The sequence below is a fragment of the Choloepus didactylus genome, chromosome X (genome assembly GCF_015220235.1).
Source record: "Choloepus didactylus isolate mChoDid1 chromosome X, mChoDid1.pri, whole genome shotgun sequence".
NCBI classification, from domain to species: Eukaryota; Metazoa; Chordata; class Mammalia; order Pilosa; family Megalonychidae; genus Choloepus; species Choloepus didactylus.
In genome coordinates, this window is record NC_051334.1 from 60,148,913 (window position 1) to 60,169,449 (window position 20,537).

Below are 20,537 nucleotides of genomic sequence, written 5' to 3' on the forward strand. Positions count from 1 at the left end.
CCATTTTCTTATCTCAGTGGTCAATGGATACTTTAAATTTCTTTAAATTTCTGGAACTAGAAAGAACAAAGAGGCAAAATAAACAAGAAATACTCTCCCGGTCTTTGCATGTTGGCTCTGAGATGGGGAAATCCATCAATGCTAAGTCAGGCCACCTACAACTCTGCCTTAGCCATCACCTTCTCCCTGCTTGGAGCCCAAATATAGACCAGAGGAGTAAACCTATGGTTTTCTGATGTCTTTTATGAGCATGTCTCTATCTCTGGGAATGTATGTTGCACTCCAGATGCCCTGGTATATATCATAACCCCACAAAGACATAAATTCCCCAAGAATCTTTGTACTCAGCCTCCACTTTCCCTGGCTTTTTTGTCTGTCTGCTGCTTTCCTCATATACTCTTCTTGCTCCAGAAACATATAGATAGTATGTCTTTAATGGTTTCATCAGACATTTCAGGGAAAACTATTCCAGCTGGAGGAGAGTGAAACAAATGCTAATGTCTACTGGCCCCTCAGGTAATCTTACAGGTCAAATCCACAGCCATGAATTTTTGTGAGTGATGTCTATATTGTTCCCCCTGCACAAGCAAGTGATACCAGGAAGATGGGCCATCATCACCATAGCTACTCAGAGCTGTGGAATGGAAGATGGTTATTGAGCAAGGAAAAGCACCACAATGCTTTCTTGCCAAAATTCAGCAGGCATCTTCTTAACTAAGCACTGCTTTGGTGACTGTTTTTTAAATTCATTTTTTATTGTAGTATATAATATATTCAACATAACATTTCACATCTTAACCACCTTCAAGCATACAACTCAGTGACATTAATTACATTTGCAATTTTGTGCTACCATCAACAATATCCATTAGCAAAACCTTTCCGTCACCCCAAAAAGAAACTGCATCCATTAAGGATTGACTCCACATTCCCTCTCATCTACATTCCTGGTAACCTGAAATCTACTTTATGTCCTATAAACTTGCATATTCTAGTTATTTCATATAAGCAAAATCATACATTATCTGTCGTTTTTTGTTTGGCTGTATTCAGGCAACATTTTGTCTTTGACGTTCATCCATGTTGCATGTATTGGAGCTTCATTTCTTTTTTACAGCTGAATAATATTCCATTGTATGTATATATAATTTTTTAAATCTATTCATTGGTTGATAGACACTTGGGTTGCTTCCACATTTTGGCTATTGTGGCTGTTATGTTCATTGGCCTACAAATATGTATTCTAGTCCCCTCTTTCAGTTCTTTAGGGTATACATAGAAATGGGATTACTGGGTCATATGGTAATTCTATACTTAATTTTTGAGGAAATGCAAAACTGTTTTTAATAGAGATTGTTCACATACCATACAATTATCTAAAAATCCAAAGTGTACAATCAGTTGCCCCCAGTACCATTATACAGCTGTGCATCCATCACCACAATTATTTTTTTCACTTTTTAGAAGATTTTCATTATTCTAGAAAAGAAATAAAGACAAAAAAAGGAAACCCAAATCCTCCCATACCCCTAACCACCCCCCCGCCATTGTTGACTCATAGTATTGGTATAGTACATTTGTTACTGTTGATGAAAGAATGTTAAAATACTACTGACTGTAGTATAGAGTTTGCAATAGGTATATGTTTTCCCTATATGACCCTCTATTATTAACTTCTAGTTATAGTGTCACACATTTGTTTTGGTTCATGAAAGAGATTTCTAATATTTGTACACTTAATCATAGGCATTGCCTACCACAAGGTTCAGTTTTATACATTCCCACCTTTTAACCTCCAACTTTCCTTCTGGTGACATATGTGACTCTGAGCTTCCACTTTCCACCACATTCATGCACCATTCAGTGCTATTTGTTATTCTCACAGCATGCTACCATCACCTCTGTTCATTTCCAAACAATTAAGTTCAACCTAGCTGAACATTCTGCTCATAATAAGCAACCACTCCCCATTCTTTAGCCTCATTCTACAACCTTGTAACTTATATTTCATGTCTATGAATTTACATATTATAATTAGTTCACATCAGTGAGACCTTGTAATATTTGTCCTTATCTGTCTGACTTATTTCACTCAGTGTAGTGCCATCAAGGTTTCATCAACCCATTTTCTTTAAGACAGTTTTGTTCACACACCATACATTTCAACCTAAGTAAACAATCAATGGTTCTCTGTATAGTCACATATTTATGTATTCACTGCCACCATCACAATCTATGTAAGGACATCTCCATTTCTTCCACAAAGCAGTAAGAAGAGTCAAAGAAGGTACAGAGATCAAAGAAAAAGTAAAAAGAAAGAGAAAGAAAACAAAACAAAACAAACAAACATGACAGCTAGGAAGCAAAAAAAGGAAAGAGCATTAAACTAAAGTAGAATAAAGAGTCAAACAACATTACCAATGCCCTGAGTCCCATACCCTTCCCTTATGCCCCTCTTATATGCATTTAGCTTTTGTATATTGCCTTTGTTACATTAAAGGAAGCATAATACGTTTCTGTTAATTAGAGTCTCTAGTTTGCATTGATTGTATTTTTCTCCCAATACCTCCCTATTTTTAACAACTTGCAAAGTTGACATTCATTTTTTATCCTTCATGAAAAAACATATTTGTACATTTTATCACAATTGTTGAGCACTCTAGGTTTCACTGAGTTATACAGTCTCAGTCTTTATCTTTCGTCTTTCATTCTGGTGTCCCACATGCTCCTAACCTTCCTCTTTGAACCATATTGATAGTCATCTTTGTTCCATGTACTTATATTGCTGTGCTTCCATCACCCAAAATTGTGTTCCAAACCTCTCACTCCTGTCTTTTCCTATCTGTCTGTAGTATTCTCTTTAGTATTTCCTGTAGAGCAGGCATCTTGTTCACAAACTTTCTCATTGTCTCTTTGTCAGAGAATATTTTAAACTTTCCCTCATATTGGAAGGACAGTTTTGCCAGATATAGGATTCTTGGTTGGTACTTGTTGTCCTTCAGTATCTTAAGTATATCACACCACTTCCTTCTTTCCTCCATGGTTTCTGCTGAGAAATCTGCACATAGTCTTATCAAGCTTCCTTTGTGTGTGATAGATTGCTTTTCTCTTGCTGCTTTCAGGATTCTCTGTCTTTGATGTTTGATAATCTGATTATTAAGTGACTTGGCATAGGCCTATTGAGATCTTGTCTGTTTGGGGTGCACTGCACTTCTTGGATCTGTAATTTTATGTCTTTCACAAGGGGTGGGAAATTTTCATTATTTCCTCTGTTATTGCTTTTGCCCCTTTTCCCTTCTCTTCTCCTTCTGGGACACCCACATCATGTACATTCATGTATTTCATGTTGTCATTCAGTTCCCTGAGATGTTGCTCATATTTTTCCATTCTTTTCCCTATCTTTTCTTTTGTGTCTAGGTTTTCAGGTGTCTTGTTCTGCAGTTCCTGAGTGTTTTCTTCTGCCCCTTGATATTTGCTGTTTTATGTCTTCATTGCGTCTTTCATCTCTTGTGTTGTGCCTTTCCTTTCCATAGATTCTGGCAGTTGTTTTTTGAACTTTTGATTTCTACCTTATGTTCGCCCAGTGTTTATAGCCTTCATCTCTTCTGTCATATCTTCCCTAAACTTTTTGAATTGATTTAGCTTTAGTTGTTTCAATTCCTGTATCTCAGTTGATGTGTAAATTTGTTCCTTTGACTGGGCCATAACTTCATTTTTCTTAGTGTAGTTTGTAGTTTTCTGTTGTCTGGGCATCTGGTTTCCTTGGTTACCCCAATCGGGTTTTCCCAGATCAGAACAGGCTCAGGTTCCAGAAAGAGGAAATATTCAGTATCCAGTTTCCCTGAGGGTGTCTTGGAAGATTGAGATACCTTGTGGGGCCTTAAGCTGCTGTGCTTTTCCTAACCTGTCCAGCAGGTGTTGCTTTTCAGTCTGTAGCTCCTGACTGATGTAAGGAGGTGTTGCCAATGGCTGTTTTCCCCCAGGCTCTGGGGTCTGGTCTTGAATTGAAGGTCGATAGTAGAACTGGGCACCACCTCTTTCCTCTCAGGGAATATATACCACCTAGGGAGTGATCATTTGCATTTAAATAGGTTCTTTGTCTCTCTGACTCTGCTATCTCCACCTTGTCTGGGTCAGAGCACTGGGAGCTGAAAATGGCTGAGGATTTTTCCATTTCAGAATGCTGCAAACTGAAAATGGCTAAGGATTTCTCCACTGAGCTGCTCAGGTTAAGAGAGAGAAAAAGGGGCAGAAAGCCCCCTTTCAGGGTCAGTCCATGGCCCCCATTTTCACCTGTCAGCCAGAGATAACACATTGTCCTCTGAGCTCCCACTCCCAAGACAAAGTCCCCTGGCTCTTCAAGGTCAGTCATCACTAAAAGTATATGTCTGCTTGTTGGGGATTTGCAGCTTGCATTGAGCAGTCCATGTTTGCCAACTAAAACCCCAATTGGACCTGGACTGAGGTATATTTGCTTGTTCAGAGAGTGCTGCTCTCTACCACAGTGAGGCTTTGCTTTTTGGGTTGCCATGGGAGGAGGGTGCTCCCAGCTTGGATCTGCAGTTTCTACTCACAGATTTCTTGCTACCATTTAAGGCATTCCTCCCAATCCAGTTTGATGCACAATGTGTGGAAAGTCACAGATGTCCCCCAGCAGTTATTCCAGATCATTTACTAGTTGTTCCTGGTTGTTTATTAGTTGCTCCAGAGGGACTAACTAACTTCCACTTCTCTCTATGCCACCATCTTCTTCCTTCTCTGCAAAACTATTTTATAGAGTGGATGCACAATTTTACATTACCATCAATGATATGTGAGTATTCCTATTTCTCTGTATCCATGACAACACTTTTTATTTTTTGTTTATTAAATATTAGCCATTCTTGTGGGTGTAAAGTGGTATCTCAGTGAGTATTTGGCTTTGATTTCCTAAATGGCTATCAGTGTTGAACATCTTTTCATGTGCTTATTAACCATTTGTATAATTTTGTTTTGGGGGTAGTGGCTACTGAAGTCCATTTCCCATTTTTAAATTGTGTTGTTTGTCTTTTTATTGTTGTGTTATAGAAATACTTTATATATTCTGGAGAGTCAAGCCTTGTTGGGGATTGTATCATGTCCCCTACAAAAGGCATGTTCAGGTCCCTGTCCCTGACCTTGTGGGTATGAAAACATTTTTAAATAGGATCTTGAAAATATTATTACTGAATTAGTGTAGGTCTTAATCCAGTAAGGCTGAAGTCCTTATAAAGAAGTCAATTGGAGATGGAGGGAGAAGCCATAGGGAAAAGTCAAGAAACTGGAAGTTAACAGAACCCAGAAGAGGATGGAGAAAATACTGCAATGTTCATTTCCATTTGGTAGAAATGCCAAGGAACCCCAAAGATTACCAACCAGCCAGAAGAATACCAACCCTTGGAGGAAATAAGCCTTCTAAACTCTGAAACTTTCAGCCAATAAATTCCTGTTATTAAGGCAACCCATTGTATGGCATGTGTTTTAGTAGCTAGGAAACTAAAACAACCCTTATGAGATATGTGTTTCCCTAATATTTTCTCTCATTCTATATGTTATCTTTTCACTTTGTTGATAATTTTCTTTAATGAACAAAAGGTAAATTTTGATGAAGTCTAATTTATCTATTTGTCTTTTGTTCCTCATGGTTTTGGTGTAAAGTTTAAAATTCCATTGCCTGAGACAACTTCTTGAAGATATTTCCCTTTATTTTCTTCTAGGAATTTTATAGTTTTAATTCTCATATTTAGGTCTTTGATACATTTTGAGTTAATTTTTGTATATGGTGTGAGGTAGGGGTTAGTTTTCATTATTTTGCATATAGATATCCCATTGTCCCAGGACCATTTGTTGAAAAGGGTATTATTTTCCCATTGAGTGTACTTGGCATCCTTGTCAAAAGTCAATTGGCCATAGATTTGTAGGTTTATTTCTGAATTTTCAATTAGATTTCATTGGTCTATATGTCTTTCCTTGTTCCAGTAAATACTGTTTTGACCACTGTAACTTTGTAATAAGTTTTGTAATTGGGAAATGTGATTAGTTTAACTTTGTTCTTCCTTTTCAAGATGGTTTTGGATATTCAGTGTCCCTTGCCTTTCCTTATGAATTCTTTTTCTTTTTTAGAGAAGTTGTGGGTTTACAGCACAATCATACATAAAATACAGGATTCTCATATACCACCCTATTATTAACAACTTGCACTGGTATCAATATTTGTTTACAATTGAGGATAGCACATTTTTTTGTACTATTAACCATAGTCCATGATTTAATTCAAAGTTCACATGTTGTGTAGTTCCATGTACTTTTGTTTTAATTTTTATTGTTACAGTATGTAAAATCTAACATTTCCCCTTCTAATCACCTTCATATATATATTTCTGTACTGTTAATTACATTCACAATGTTGTGCTACCATCACCACCATCCATTACCATAACATTGCCATCATTCAAAATAGGAACACTGTACATTTAAAACCATAACTTCCCATCGCTTATCCCCACCCTATCCCCTGGTAACTTATATGGTAGATTCTGACTCTTCAAGTTTGCTTATTCTAATTATTTAAAATCAGTAAGATCATACATTATTTTCCATTAGTATCAGGCTTATTTCACTCAGTGATGCCTTCAGGGTTCATCCATGTTGTCACATATATCAGTATTTTATTCATTTTTATGGTTGAATAATATTCCATTGTGTGTATATACCACATTTTATTTATCCGTTTGGTTGACGGAAACTTGGGTTTCTTCCATCTTTTGGTAATTGTGAATAATGCTGCTGTGAACATCAGCTGGCTTACTGGCTTTCAATTTGAATATATACCTAGTAGTGTGATTGCCAGGTCATATGATACTACTATACTAAGCTTTCTGAGGAACTGCCAAACTTTCTTCCACAGTGGCTGCACCATTTTATATTGCCACAAGCAATGAATGGGTGTTCCTGTTTCTCCATGTCCTATCCATCATGTTATTTTCTGTGTGTGTTTTTTTTAATAGCAGCCATTCTATGGGTGTGAAATGGTTTCTGATTGTGGTTCTGATTTACATTTCCCTGATGCCTAGTGATGTTGAGCATCTTCTCATGTGCTTTTTGGCCATTTGTATATCTTCTTTGGAGAGATGTCTATTCAAGTCTTTTGCCCATTTAAAAAATGTTTTTTTTTTGTTTGTTTTTGTTGTTAAGTTGAAGGATTTCTTTATCTAATCTAGATATTATACCTCTATTGGATATGTCCTTCCAAATATTTTCTCCCATTGTATAGTTTGTTGCTTCACTTTCAGTATAAAGTTCTTTAAGGCACAAAAGTTTTTAATTTTGATGAGGTTCCATTTTTGAATTTTTCTTTTGCTTCTTGTGTAAAGTCTAAGAAACCATTATCTAACACAAGTTCATGAAGTTACTTCCCTATATTTTCTATGTTTGATAGTTCTGTCACTTATATGAAGTTCTTTGATCCATTTTTTGATTTGGTTTTTGTATAAGAGATGAGGTAGGAGTCCTCCTTATTTTTAATGCGAATTGAGTTCCAGTTTTTCTGGCACCATTTTGTGAAAAGACTATTCTTATCCAATTGTGTGGTATTTTCACCCTTGTCAAAAATACATTGGCCAGGCTTTCATCATGGTTTCTCCACTAAACTGCATCATTGCTCTGTACCAGAACATGGGCATTGGCCAGAATGGAGACCTGCCCTGTCCCTCCCTCAGGAATGAATTCAAGTGTTTCCAAAGAATGATCACATCTTTAGTAGAAGGTAAATTGAATTTGGTGATTATGGGTAGAAAGACCTGGTTCTCCATCCCTGAGAAGAATTGGCCTTTAAAGGACAGAATTAATTTAGTTCTCAGTAGAGAACTCAAGGAACCCCCACAAGGAGCACATTTGCTTGCCAAAAGTCTGGATAAGGCCCAAAAACTTATTGAGCAACCAGAATTAGCAAATAAACTAGACATGACTTGGAGAGTGGTAGGCAGTTCTGTTTATAAGGAAGCCATGAATCAGCCAGGCCATCTTATACTGTTCGTGACAAAGATCTGCAGGAATTTGAAAGTGACACATTTTCCCCAGAAAGTGATATAGAGAAATATAAACTTCTCCCGGAATGTCCAGGAGGAGAAATACATTAAGTACAAATTTGAAATGTATGAAAAGAATGATTAATGTGAAAATGTTTTCTACCTTAATTCAATTTGTTTCCCACCCCCCCCCCAAATTAAGTATTTTAACATTAGAATAAAACTCTTTTGTTAACTTTAAGTCTATAGATAATTGTTTCTAAGCATGGTGCTTTTACTCTCCCTTAATATTAAGACTGTATCAGATACCCTTTGTGAAATATTTCTTGTTATAACTGCTTTAATGCCTGTTCCTTAAGGGTCAGCATTAGGCCCCCAGTACTTGCCTAGGATAGCATATCTATCAAGTCAGCCCCAAATTGGTGAGCCCCTGGTATCAGGAGTTAAATCCAGGACACATAGAGATAGGAGCTAGACAGATTTCTCCATAGGGAAGGAAGTGATTACAAACAGAACTACAACTTGTATTTTAAAAGAAAATTGGATCAGAATAGGGACTGTTAAGTATTCTGGTAATATCATCCTTCTGAAAAAAAATCTGTTCACCCAGATAGGAAATCAGTGAATTGAGAGCTCCACTATATTCAATATGGAAGGTAGAGGTAGGTAATAGACACTTTTTGAAGGTTAAAAGAGGAAAAAAGGCCTGAGACCTTTAAAGATTCTGTTTCTCATCATCAGTGAGATTCAAAGAGTTCTTACATGATAGAAAAAATGGGCTGCTCTTTACAGAAAGAGCTCAATCTAATAACAAGCATAGTGACTTAAAATTAAACTCAAAGAGGTAATAAATTGAGAATGGATATTGCTAGAAACCAAAATTAGTTTGTTAGAAAATAAGCTTCACAGCATTAAAAAATGAAACACAATATTTTTTACCCATCATGTTAGCAAAGATTTAGATTATGATATCCAAGAAAATAACATTTTCAGCATTTTCTGCATTATAAATTGGTATAGCCATTTTAAGAGTAGAAATTATCAATATCAATTAAAATTCAAAATTTTCATATCCTTGGAACCCAGGGCTTGCATTTCTAGAAATTAATCCTGTAGTAAGAAAAGGTTCAAGAGTATTTGTTGAAGACTTTATTTAAAATACCAGTTTGAAAACAGCTTAATATTGATAAATAAAGAAATATCTAACCAATATATCTATAAAATGTAATATTCCACCGCAGTTAAAATGATTGAGATACTGACAGAAAAATGTCAAAGATTGCTAAGTGAAAGAAGCAAATTGTATATATTAGCCAAAATTTTTAATAAATATTAATATGTATCCAAAAAAAGTGTTGCAGACTGTTGACAGTATCAGGAGTAGGGGAATATTTTTCTAATTAAGGTATTTCTATCATGATTAGATTTTGTATAACTTTGTGATGTTTATTTTCTTGAAAAAATTGTTGAAGATAAGAAATTGAGTCTCTCATGTTCAGCAGTAAAATTACTATACACAACAGGAATAGCAACCAAATCCATTGGCCATAGATATGAGAGGTGATTTCTGAGTTCTCAATTCAATTCCACTAGTCTATATGTCTGTCCTTGTGACAGTACCATGTTGTTTTGATTACTGTGTCTCTGTAATAAGTTTTAAGATTTGGAAGTATGAGACATCCAATTCATTTTTCTTTTTCAAGATGTTTTTAGCTATTTAGGGCCCCTTATGTGTCCATATAAATTTGATGATTGGTTTCTCCATTTCAGCAAAGAAGATTGGTGGAATTTTGATTGGGATTGTGTTGAACCTATAAATTGACATCTTAATGAAATTTAGTCTTTCAATCCATGAACAGAGAATGTCCTTCCATTCATTTAGGTCTTCTTTTATTCTTTTAGCAGTGATTTTTAGTTTTTTGCATACAAGTCCGTTACATCCTTGTTTAGATTTATCCTTAGATACTAGATTATTTTCAATGACATTGTGAATGGAATTTTTTGCTTTATTTCTTCTGCCAATTCTTAGTTGGCAGTTTTCTTTCAGCACTTTAAGTATTTTAACCCATTGCCTTCTTGTTTCCATGGTTTTTGATGAGAAATTGGCACAGAATCTAATTGGCACTCCATTGTACATAAGACATTGCTTTCCCCTTGCTGCTTTTGGTACTCTCGTCATTTGCAGTCAATAGTGTGATCAATATAGGACTGTATATACTTTTCTTCATATTTGTCATGTTTGGTGTTCTCTCGGCTTCTTGGAGGTGCATATTCATGTCTTTTGCTAAGTTTGGGAAGTTCTGTATAAACTATTGATTTTTAGGTGTGAATCTTGTAACCCACCACTTTGCTGAATTCATTTATTAGATATAGGAGGTTGTGGATTTTTATGGATTTTCTGTACATAGGGTGATGTCCTCTGTAAATCAGGAAAATTTTACTTCTTTTCCTATTTGGATGCCTTGTTTTTCTTTTTCTTGCCTAATTGCTCTGGCAAGAACTTCCAGTACAATGTTGAATGACAGTGGCTTGAGTGCACATTGTTGTCTTGTTCTAGATCATCAAGGGAAAGCTTTCTCACCATTGAGTATGATGTTAGCTATGGGCTATTCATATATGCCCTGTATCCTGTTGTGGAAGTTTCCTTCTATTCCTAGTGCTCTAAGTATTTTTATCAAGGACTGCTCAAGTTTGTCAAATTCCTTTTTTTGCATCAATTGAGATGATCATGTGTTTTTCCCCTTCTTTCTGTTAATGTGGTTTATTACTTTAATTGATTTTCTTATGTTAGACCATCCTTGCATACCAGGGATAAATTCCTCCTGATCATGGTGTATAGTTCTTTTCTTATGCTTTGAATTTGGTTTGTTAGTATTTTGTTGAGGATTTATTCATCTATATTCAAAAGAGATATTGGTTGTAGTTTTTGTTAAATTTTATTTTGTCTAATATTAGTATAGCTACTCCAGTTCTCTTTTGTTTCCTACTGGAATGGTATATTTTTTCCATTCTCTCACTTGCACTCTACTTCAATCTTTGACTTTAAGTTGAGTCTTTTGCAGACATCATGTAGTTATGTCTTTTTTTATATCCATTATGGCAACCTCTGCCTTTTGAGTGAAGAGTTTAATCAATTTACATTTCAAGTCATTACTGATAATGCACTACTTTCTTCAGCCATTTTTTATTTGGCTTTTGTATGCTTTTTACCTTTTTGACACTCAATTCTTCTGTTAATGCCTGCTTTTTTATTTGATTTTTCATGTTGTACCATATTGTATGGCTCCTTTTCTGGATACATTTTTCATCTATTTTCCTTGTGGTTGCCATGGGGTTAAAATTTAACATCCTACATTTATGACATTCACATTTGGTTTGCTACCAACTTAACTTCAATAGCATACACATATAATTTTCTTATACCCATCTCTGGCCCCACCTTTTTTATGTGCTTATTACCATTTAAATTTTTGTTCATTGTATTTCCAAAAACCACATATTTATCATTACTTTTTGTTCATTTGCAATTTAGTATCTGTAGGAAGTAAAAAGTGGAATTACATACTAAACTATACACTTCAATATTACTGGCATATATAATTGCACAAATGGTTACCTTTACCACAGATCTTTATTTCTTTATCCTGCTTTCAACCACTTCCTAGTGTTCTTTACTTTCAAGCTATCTCCATTTATCATTGCTTGTATTGCAGGTCTAGTTATGATGCATGCCCTAAGCTCTTGTTTATCTGGGAATGTCTTAATCTTACCCTCATTTCTGAAAGAAATTCTCACTGAATATACAATTCTTGATAAGCAGTTTTCTTTCAGCACTTTACGTATTTTAACCCATTGCCTTCTTGTTTCCATGGTTTCTGATAGGCACCCAATCTAATTGGCATTCCATTGTATAAAACATGTTGCTTTCCACTTGCTGATTTTAGTATTCTCTACTTGTCATTTTCAGTCAATAGTGTGATCAATATAGGACTGTGTATACTTTTCTTCATGTTTATCATATTTGGTGTTCTCTAGGCTTCTTGGATGTGCATATTCACGTCTTTTGCTAAGTTTGGGAAGTTCTCTGTCATTACTTCTTTGAATATTCTTTCTGCCCCTTTCTATTTTTTCTACTTCTGGGACTCACTCAATAAGTTTACTGATACTCTTAATTGTATCCCAGAGGTGTTTTAGGCTATTTTCACTTTTTATAATTCTTTTTTCATTCTATTTCTCAGCCTCATTCATTTCAAGTGTCTTGTTTTTGAGTTCACTATGTTTTCCTTCTTCCAGTTCCAATCTGCTCTTGAAACCTTCTTGGGTATTTTTCATTTCAGTTACTGTTGTCTTCAACTCCATTAACTCTGTTTGGTTCCTTTTCCTTTTTTTAAAATTTCTATCTCTCTAAAATGATTCTCACATTGCTCAATCATTGTTTTCCATATATCTCTATGTTCCTCTATCTCTTTGAGCATTTTTGTGATCATTTTTTTAAAGGGTTTATTTGGTATCTCCACATTCTGGTCTTCTTCTTTGGTGTTTTCTGTTTTTTTATCCTCTCCCTTTGGATGGGCAATCATTTCCTGTATCTTTGTCTTGTACTCTTTGTTGTGCCCTATATATTTTAATATTTAAAAATGTTAACTCTGCCATTTATTCTGTAAGATATCTGTTTCTTGATTTTGTAACCACCTTGTGATAAGATAAAGATTTTCTTGAGCTTCAGCTCTCCTATAAGAATGGTCTGCCTATGGCAAATGTACTGTGTAGGTTTTTCCCTGTCTTTCTGGGATTGTGTCTTGTCCTGGGGTTTTGTTTATTAGTGTTTTTAGAGTTCCCTTTTTCACAGGAGTTTGGTTGTCCTTTCTGTTTCCCAGGAGACAGAACTGCCTCTCCTCAGTGTTTGAAGCCAAGAAGACTTTGCCCCATATATCTGCCTCTATAGTTTCTTACATCATTGTCTCAAGGTGATTTTGCCTGGAGGGCAAGTTTTGGGATGAGGGACAAACTGGAGAGGACTTTCCTAGGACATTATTTCTCATCCAAAACAGTGCCATGAATCCAGAAAAGGGGCACTGATCATCTCCAAATTTCCCTGGGGAGGGGTCAGGAGGTAGACCAAGAGCTTCTTCCATGGCTCCCCAAAACTCAGCTTTCTTGGCCTGCCCAGCAAATGCAGCCCTTCAACTAACAGTCTTCTGCAGCCCTGAGGAAGCATAGCGTCCATAAGTTTCCTCCATCATGGCCTTTGTCCTGAATGGGTTGAAACTGTTGCCTACCTCAGAATTGGGCCTATAGTCATCTGAAGTTTCTTATCAATAGCTGTGGTCAGCAATTGGCCATTTCCACCCCTGGTCTTGGGGAAGAGGATTTCTTTGTCCCTTTCTGTCACCAGCAAGCTTACCAGGGGCTGAATCCCATGGTGGCTTGCCACAAGAGTAGAGGACGGGTAACTACCATGTGTGACAGCAGTTTACTCTTGTTTACCATATTTTATCAACCTCTTCCTCCTGCTCTCCCCTAGATGTTGTACAGTGTTCTTCTGGCCTGTGAAGTTTCAAAATAGTTGTTTCAGACTTCCTGTTTTTCTAATAGTTGTTCTGGTGGAAGATTGATTCCTGGAGCTCTGTACTCTGCCATTTTCCCACAATCCTCCATGGTTCCATATGAAATGATTGGCTTTTCCATTTCTGCAAAGAAGGCTACTAGAGGTTTGATTGGGATTGTGTTGAATCTGTAAATCACTTTGGGTAGCAGTGACATCTAAACACTAAGTTTTCCAGTCCAGTTTTTAATTTCTGAATGTCTATAAATTTATTTCTACAATGAGTTGTAGTTTTGCATGTACAAGTCCTTTACACACTTGGTTAATGTTTTTTACTACATATTTTATTCTTTTAGTTGCTATTGTAAATGGAATTGTTTTCTTGGTTTTCTTTTCAAATTGTCCTTTGGTGGTGTATAAAAACACCCTTTTTTTGAGTGTTGGTCTTATACCCCTCGACTTTGCTGTACTCATTCATTGGCTCTAAAAGCTTTCTTGTAGATTTTTGGGGATTTTCTAGATATAGCATTATGTCATCGGTGATTGTAAGTTTCTGATTAGATTACAGAATTATGAATGAATTCTCTCATTTTTCATCAGTTTAGTGGCTATTTTCATAAAGCGATGGATTCATGGAGCTCCCTATGCCACCATTTCTTTGACATCATTCTGTTTATTGATTTTTATCACAAGTTACATCTTCTACCTTAGCCTCACTTCTCTGAACTTGCTATATGTTTTCAGTGGATGCTCAATTTTTTATTTAAAGAATGAGTAAATTAAGGACAATTTGTTATATTTGATAAAGCATCCACTTTTGAATCAGAAGGTCATTGATTTGATTCCTAGCTCTTCCAAATGAAAACCACATGATTTTTTCAGGTTACCCTCTTTGAGCTTCAACAAGAAAATGGGGAAAAATGCCTTTTTTGTGGTGAGGATTAAAAAAAAGATATATATAAGCCACAAGCCCATAATAGGCTCTTAAGAAATGCTACCTTTCCTTATATTTATTTTTGGAGCCCCAATATTTCCAAAGCCTAGCATTTTGCTCAGCATAGTTGAAGGATTTAAAAAAAAGATTATAGAAAGCATTTATTTACTTATTGTGTCAAAATCCTCTGGCTAGTCTCTGGGACTAAGAAAGATACAGGAATAAAATAAGGCTGAGAGAGGCGGGGCAAGATGGCAGAGTGGTCAGGTTTGGGTTTTAGTTAATCCTCCAGGGCAGTTGGTAAAAAGCCAGGAACTGCATGGACTGGACACTGCAGAGCAATTTTACTTTGAGTACACTTCATACAACACTTATGAATGCATGGAACAGCTGAGACCAGAGAAATCTGTAAGTTCTCAAGGCCAGGGGGTCTGTGCCCCTTCCTGCCAGGCACAGTCCTGTGGGAGGATGGACTGTTGGTGCTGGGAGCCAGAAGGGAGAACTACAGTTGCAGCTCTGATTGAAAACTCAGACTGCTGATCAAAAACTTCAAACATAGACTGAGACCAGACACTGGAGAATCTGGGAGCAGTCAGCCTGGTGGAGAGGAGATAGGGTTAGGAAAAACAGCAAAAAAGAAAACCCAAAATAAAAACAGAGACTTTTTGGAGTTAGGGTGAACATAATACAAAGAAGGGCAGGGCTCAAACAGAATCAGGCAGATATGCAAATCCAGAGAGCAAGGACCCTTTTCTGAAGAGCCTGTTTCTCTGCTTTCTCAATTGCTCCTTAATGGTCTTCAACTCCTTGTCTCTTAGCATTTCAATAGCCCATTAGATCTGCAAGGACTGTAAATAGTTCATACTGGGCCCTTCTTTTATGTTTTCTTGTATTTTTTATCTTTTTCTAAAACAGTTATTCTAAGAATCCATTACAGAAAGCCACAAAGACTTGCAATTTGGGCCCAGGCAAGAGCAGAGCTAAGGTAGCTCTGAGAGACAGAGCAATAAGTCTATTGGCAGAGAAAATTTGCTAAACACCATAACTTCACAAGAAAAGGGGGGGTGTGTCCAGTCTCCAGTGAGTTCCCTCCCCCTGGGAACTCAGACCCCAGGGACTAGAATTCAGGAAACAGCTTCAGTCAGCCACACCCCCGACAGGGTCAGGGTCACCAGGAGAACTAAAGGCTCCATGCCTCCTTACACTGGTGGGATAACTGTAGGCTGGCAAATGACATCTTTTGGACTGCATAGGAGAAACATAGACTAAAAGCCTTACAGGAGGGTCTCATTTTCAAGGAAACTCCATACCCTCCTCCTGAGACATGGGCCTCTCTGGACTGAGAAAACTTGACTGGGGTTAACTGTATCTGAGGAGACCATCACACAAGAAGTCTACATAGAGGCAGGGCAAGAAACAGAAAAGCAAGAGGTAAAAAACTCTGATCAACAGAATCTAAGTTAAAGGTCTAAAATAGGCTGAACTAAACACCAAGGGTTAGAGAACAAAGCCAACCAACAAGAAAACCCTAGGTAAAAAGTGAAAACAAGCTCCAGAATAAACTAATCAGGAAAGTCAGATGCCTAGACAGCTTAAGATAATGAGCCACACTGGGAGACATGAAAATATGGACCAGACAAAAGGAACAAACTAATAGGTCAACTGAGGCACAGGAATTTAAGCAATTATTGCTAAATCAATTCAATGAACTGAAGGAAGGACTAATTGGAGATGTTCAAACAAAGCTAAATCAATTCAAAAATCAAGTCAATGAACTGAGGGAAGACATAGCAAGAGAGATGAAAATAAGGCTGAGCTCCTGACCTCAGTGGTACCCATATTTGATTCCAGCAATTGAAATTATTTAAAGAAGACAAAGGACAAAGGCAAAAAGGGCACAGGAAAAAAAAGCCTATGGAAAATATGAATTTGTGAAAACCCATAGAACTGTACAATTCAAAGACTGAACTCTAATGTAAAATATGGACTTTAAAACTATGGATTTTAAAAATAATGTGTAAATATTGTTTCATTGATTTTAACATATGACCCATACAAATTCAGTATGGGGGTAAAAAAAGCAAAAGGGAATATGGATCAGTCCTGAGTATGGGCTGAGAATGGAATTTGTCAGTCTTAATGTTTCAAATTGTTATTTCAGTGTGATAAGAATGGATAGAGGAGGAACCAGACCCAGGGTCACAGTCCATGATATAATTTCCAACCCTTAGTTTGGGAACAGGAGAACAGCATTATGATGAAACTGCTTTGAAACCCATTCCAATGGGTTCAGTAGCAGAGTACCCTCATATTAAGTGACTTTACTTCTTTTCTGCATGCAAGTCCATAAAGTCCATTTCTCAACTTGATAATAAACTCTACAGTGATTTGATGAGCTTTCCTTCCCCTGATGCCTTATAATACCAAGCATGGGACCATTAACATAATAGGCAGTCAATAAATACCTGGCAACTATTTGAAATCCATTTAGAAACTTTTTTCTGTCTTTCATCCTCAAATTATCATAGGTTTATGCAGTAAGAAGTATTGTGAAAAAGGCAAAACTCATGGGTTTTAGAGCCAGACAGATTTTGCTTGCATTCAAATCTTTCTCAGTTACTTATGAACCATGACTTTGAAAAATCCATTTCTGACAATAGGGCTATCTCATCTGTAAAATAGGTATTATAATATATATTTCAGTTAATATAAAGTGCGAGTAAACTGCAAGCACTTAAAAATGATAGTTATGACAAATATTAGCTGCTGTTTATTAAGCATTTCCTACATGCTAGGCATTGAACTAAGTGCTTTATGGGCAACAACTCATTAAATTCTCACAACAACCTTATGATTTAGGTACTAGCATACTCCATTAAATTTAAGATGTCTTAAATTGTAATATACACCATTATTTTATATATCACTAGGAAGGGAAAACATTGCCAATTAATCTATGATATAGTGCCTTATGTCTTCAAAAATGCATGAAATGATCATACAATCCCTGCTACCCCATTGTTTTAAATTCATTTATTCTGAGGAATTTGCCAATTTCTCAGATTTTCAGTTGCATTGCTTGGTGTGTGATCAAAAGCCCTTTCATGCATATCTCAAAAACAAAATATAACATCAGTTCATCTACTTGTGGGCATCTTGTATAGTAAGGTCCTGAAAAGCAATTGGCTGTTGAATTGCAAGGCCAAATAAATTTGTAATGACTTTCTGATGAAAAATATTTGCCCTATTATCAAATTTGCACACTGCTTCTCTGTTTCTGTGCCTGCCTGTGTTATACAGTAACTTCCTTACAATGCTTAAACATAATGCAATATTTTAAGGAATACACACCCAGGAGGATGGGGCAAGATGGCAGAGTGGTGAGGTGTGGAATTTAGTTACTTCTCTAGGGCAGCTGGTAAATAGCCAGGAGCTGTATGGAGCAGCAGCTTCAGAGACTTCTGTGACCCAGAAGAATTGTACACCAGTCTGGGATGGGTGGAATGACTGAGATTACAGGAAAGAACTGTAAGTTTCCCTTGCCAGGGGGCTGACACCCCTCCTCCCCCACAGGGAGGGCAGACTGACTTGGAGCTGGTTCCCTGAGGGAAAAATAAAAATCTGTTCTGGGAGCAAGGAGGGGGGCTCAACCAGACCCCAATTGCAAAATTATTAACAAATTCAGACTGCTGAATAAAAACTCCAAGCACAGATAAAACAAGAGCAGGCACAAAAGGGACCAGGATGATTTGTTCCAGTAGAGAGGAGTCGGGGCTGACAACAACAACCAAAAGAACAGGAGACTTTTGGAGTTGGAGGTGTTCAGAATACTGGAAAAAGGCTGGGCTCCAAGAAAAAAGGGGCACATAGAAATGGGTACCAAATCCAGCTCTTGCTTCTAAACCTGGGTAGCTGGGGTCTGGATCCCAAAATGTTTTTTTTTGCTTTTTTCATCTTTTGTTTCTCTCCAACTCTTTATATTTACTTTTCAATAGCCCATGAGAGCTGCCAGAAGGCTAGGCTTCAGCATTGCCCCAGGCAAAGGTGGAATTAAAGTTTTCTGAGAATAACTATTCAGGTGAAAGTGCTAATAGCCTAGAGGGTGTATCCTTAAATAGTCTATACTGGGACTGACAAAACTTGGAGGATGAGGAAAGGCCTTGAAAAGGGATTTTTTTAAAATAACTATTCTAAATAGCTCATTACAAAAAGCCTTTGATATTTGCAATTGGCAGCTGGACCCAGGCAAGGGCAAAGCTAAGATAGGTCTGAGTGACAAAACAATAAGTCTAGTTGGGGAGATAATACCCTATAGGACATAACTTCCCCAAGACAAGGAGGGGTGGAGCCCAGATCAAGTGGTGGCCCTTACCCAGAAAACTCAGAAACTAGGGGCTGGATAACAGAAATAGCTTGAGTCAGCCACACCTCTGGCAGGGACAGAGTCTGCAGAGATTTAAAGGCACTGCACCTCTTTACACTTGTGGTGAGCTGCGGGCTGACAAGCACCACCTGCTGGACATGATAGGAAAAACAGAGTCTAGAGGTTTCACAGGAGGGTCTGACAAGCAGTGAGGTCTCATGCTCAGGGAAATGTGATAGAGTACACATTCCTCATAAGACCTAGGCCTGTCTGGACTGGGAAAATCTGATGGGGGTCAACCATATCTGGGAGACCCTCTCACAAAAAGGTTATGTAGAGGCAGGTCAAGCACCAGAAAAATGAGCTAAAAAACTCTGATCAACTAAACAGAAGCTATGTTAGAGTTCTAGAAAAAGTTTAACTGAATGCCAAAGAGTTAGAGAACAAAGCCAACCAACAAGAAAACCCTAGGTAAAAGAGTGAAAATGAACTCCAGAATAAACTAATCAAGAAAGTCAGATGCCTAGACAGCTAAAAATAATGAACCATACTAGGAAACATGAAAATATGGACCAGCAAAAGGAAAAAAACTAACACTTCAACAGAGATACACAAATTGAATCAACTAATTAAAGGTGTTCAAATAAATCTCCTATATCAAATCAATGAGCTGAAGGAAAATATGGCAAAAGAGATGAAGAATATAAAGACACTGGATGACCATAAAGAAGAATTTGTAAGCTTGAGAAAACAGATGGCAGAAATTATAGGAATGAAAGGCACAATAAAAGAGATGAAAAACACAATGGAGACATACAACAGTAGATTTGAAGAAGCAGAAGAAAGGATCAGTAAACTGGAAGACAGGAAATCTGAAATCATACACACAAAAGAGCAGATAGGGAAAAGAATGGAAAAATCTGTGCAGGGCTGTAGGGAACTGAATGAAAACATGAAGTGCACTAATATAAGTGTTATGGGTGTCCAAGGAAAATTGGCAGAAAGTATAATAGAAGAAATAATCACTGAAAATTTCCCAACTCTTATGAAAGACATAAACTTACAGATTCAAGAACAGGGTACCCCAAACAAAATAGATCCCTACAGACCTACTCAAAGACACTTACTGATCAGATTCTCCAATGTTAAAGATGAAGAATTGTGAAAGCAGCAAGAGAAAAGTGATTCACCACATAGTACATTGATGAGACTATGTATGGAGTTCTCCACAGAAACCATGGAGGCGAGAAGGCAGTGGTATGATATATTTAAGATACTAAAAGAGAAAAACTGCCAACCAAGAATTCTATATCCAGCTAAACTGTCCTTCAAAAATGAGGGAGAGTTAAAAATATTTTCAGACAGACACTGAGAGAGTATGTGAATAAGAGACCTGTGCTACAAGAAATACCAAAGGGCATGTTGTAGTCTGATAGGAAAAGGCAGGAGAGACAGGTTTGGAGGATAGTGTTGAAATGAAGACTGTCATAAAGGATAAAAGGAAAGAGAGAGAAAAAATAAGATATGACATCTAAAATCTCAAAGACAAAATGGTAGAAGAAAGTACTGTCTTTACAGTAATAACACTAAATATTAATGGATTAAATTCCCCAATAAAAAGACACAGATGGCAGAATGAATTAAAAACAG

The 20,537-nt window shown here is 36.9% G+C and overlaps 1 protein-coding gene and 1 pseudogene across 6 annotated transcripts in view; both read left to right on the forward strand.

The window, feature by feature from the left end:
* Window positions 1–20,537, forward strand: part of KLF8 (Kruppel like factor 8) — a 575,849-nt gene that overhangs the window by 228,614 nt on the left and 326,698 nt on the right. The gene's annotated exons all lie outside the window — the stretch shown is intronic.
* On the forward strand, window positions 7,345–8,190 carry LOC119522728 (annotated as a pseudogene).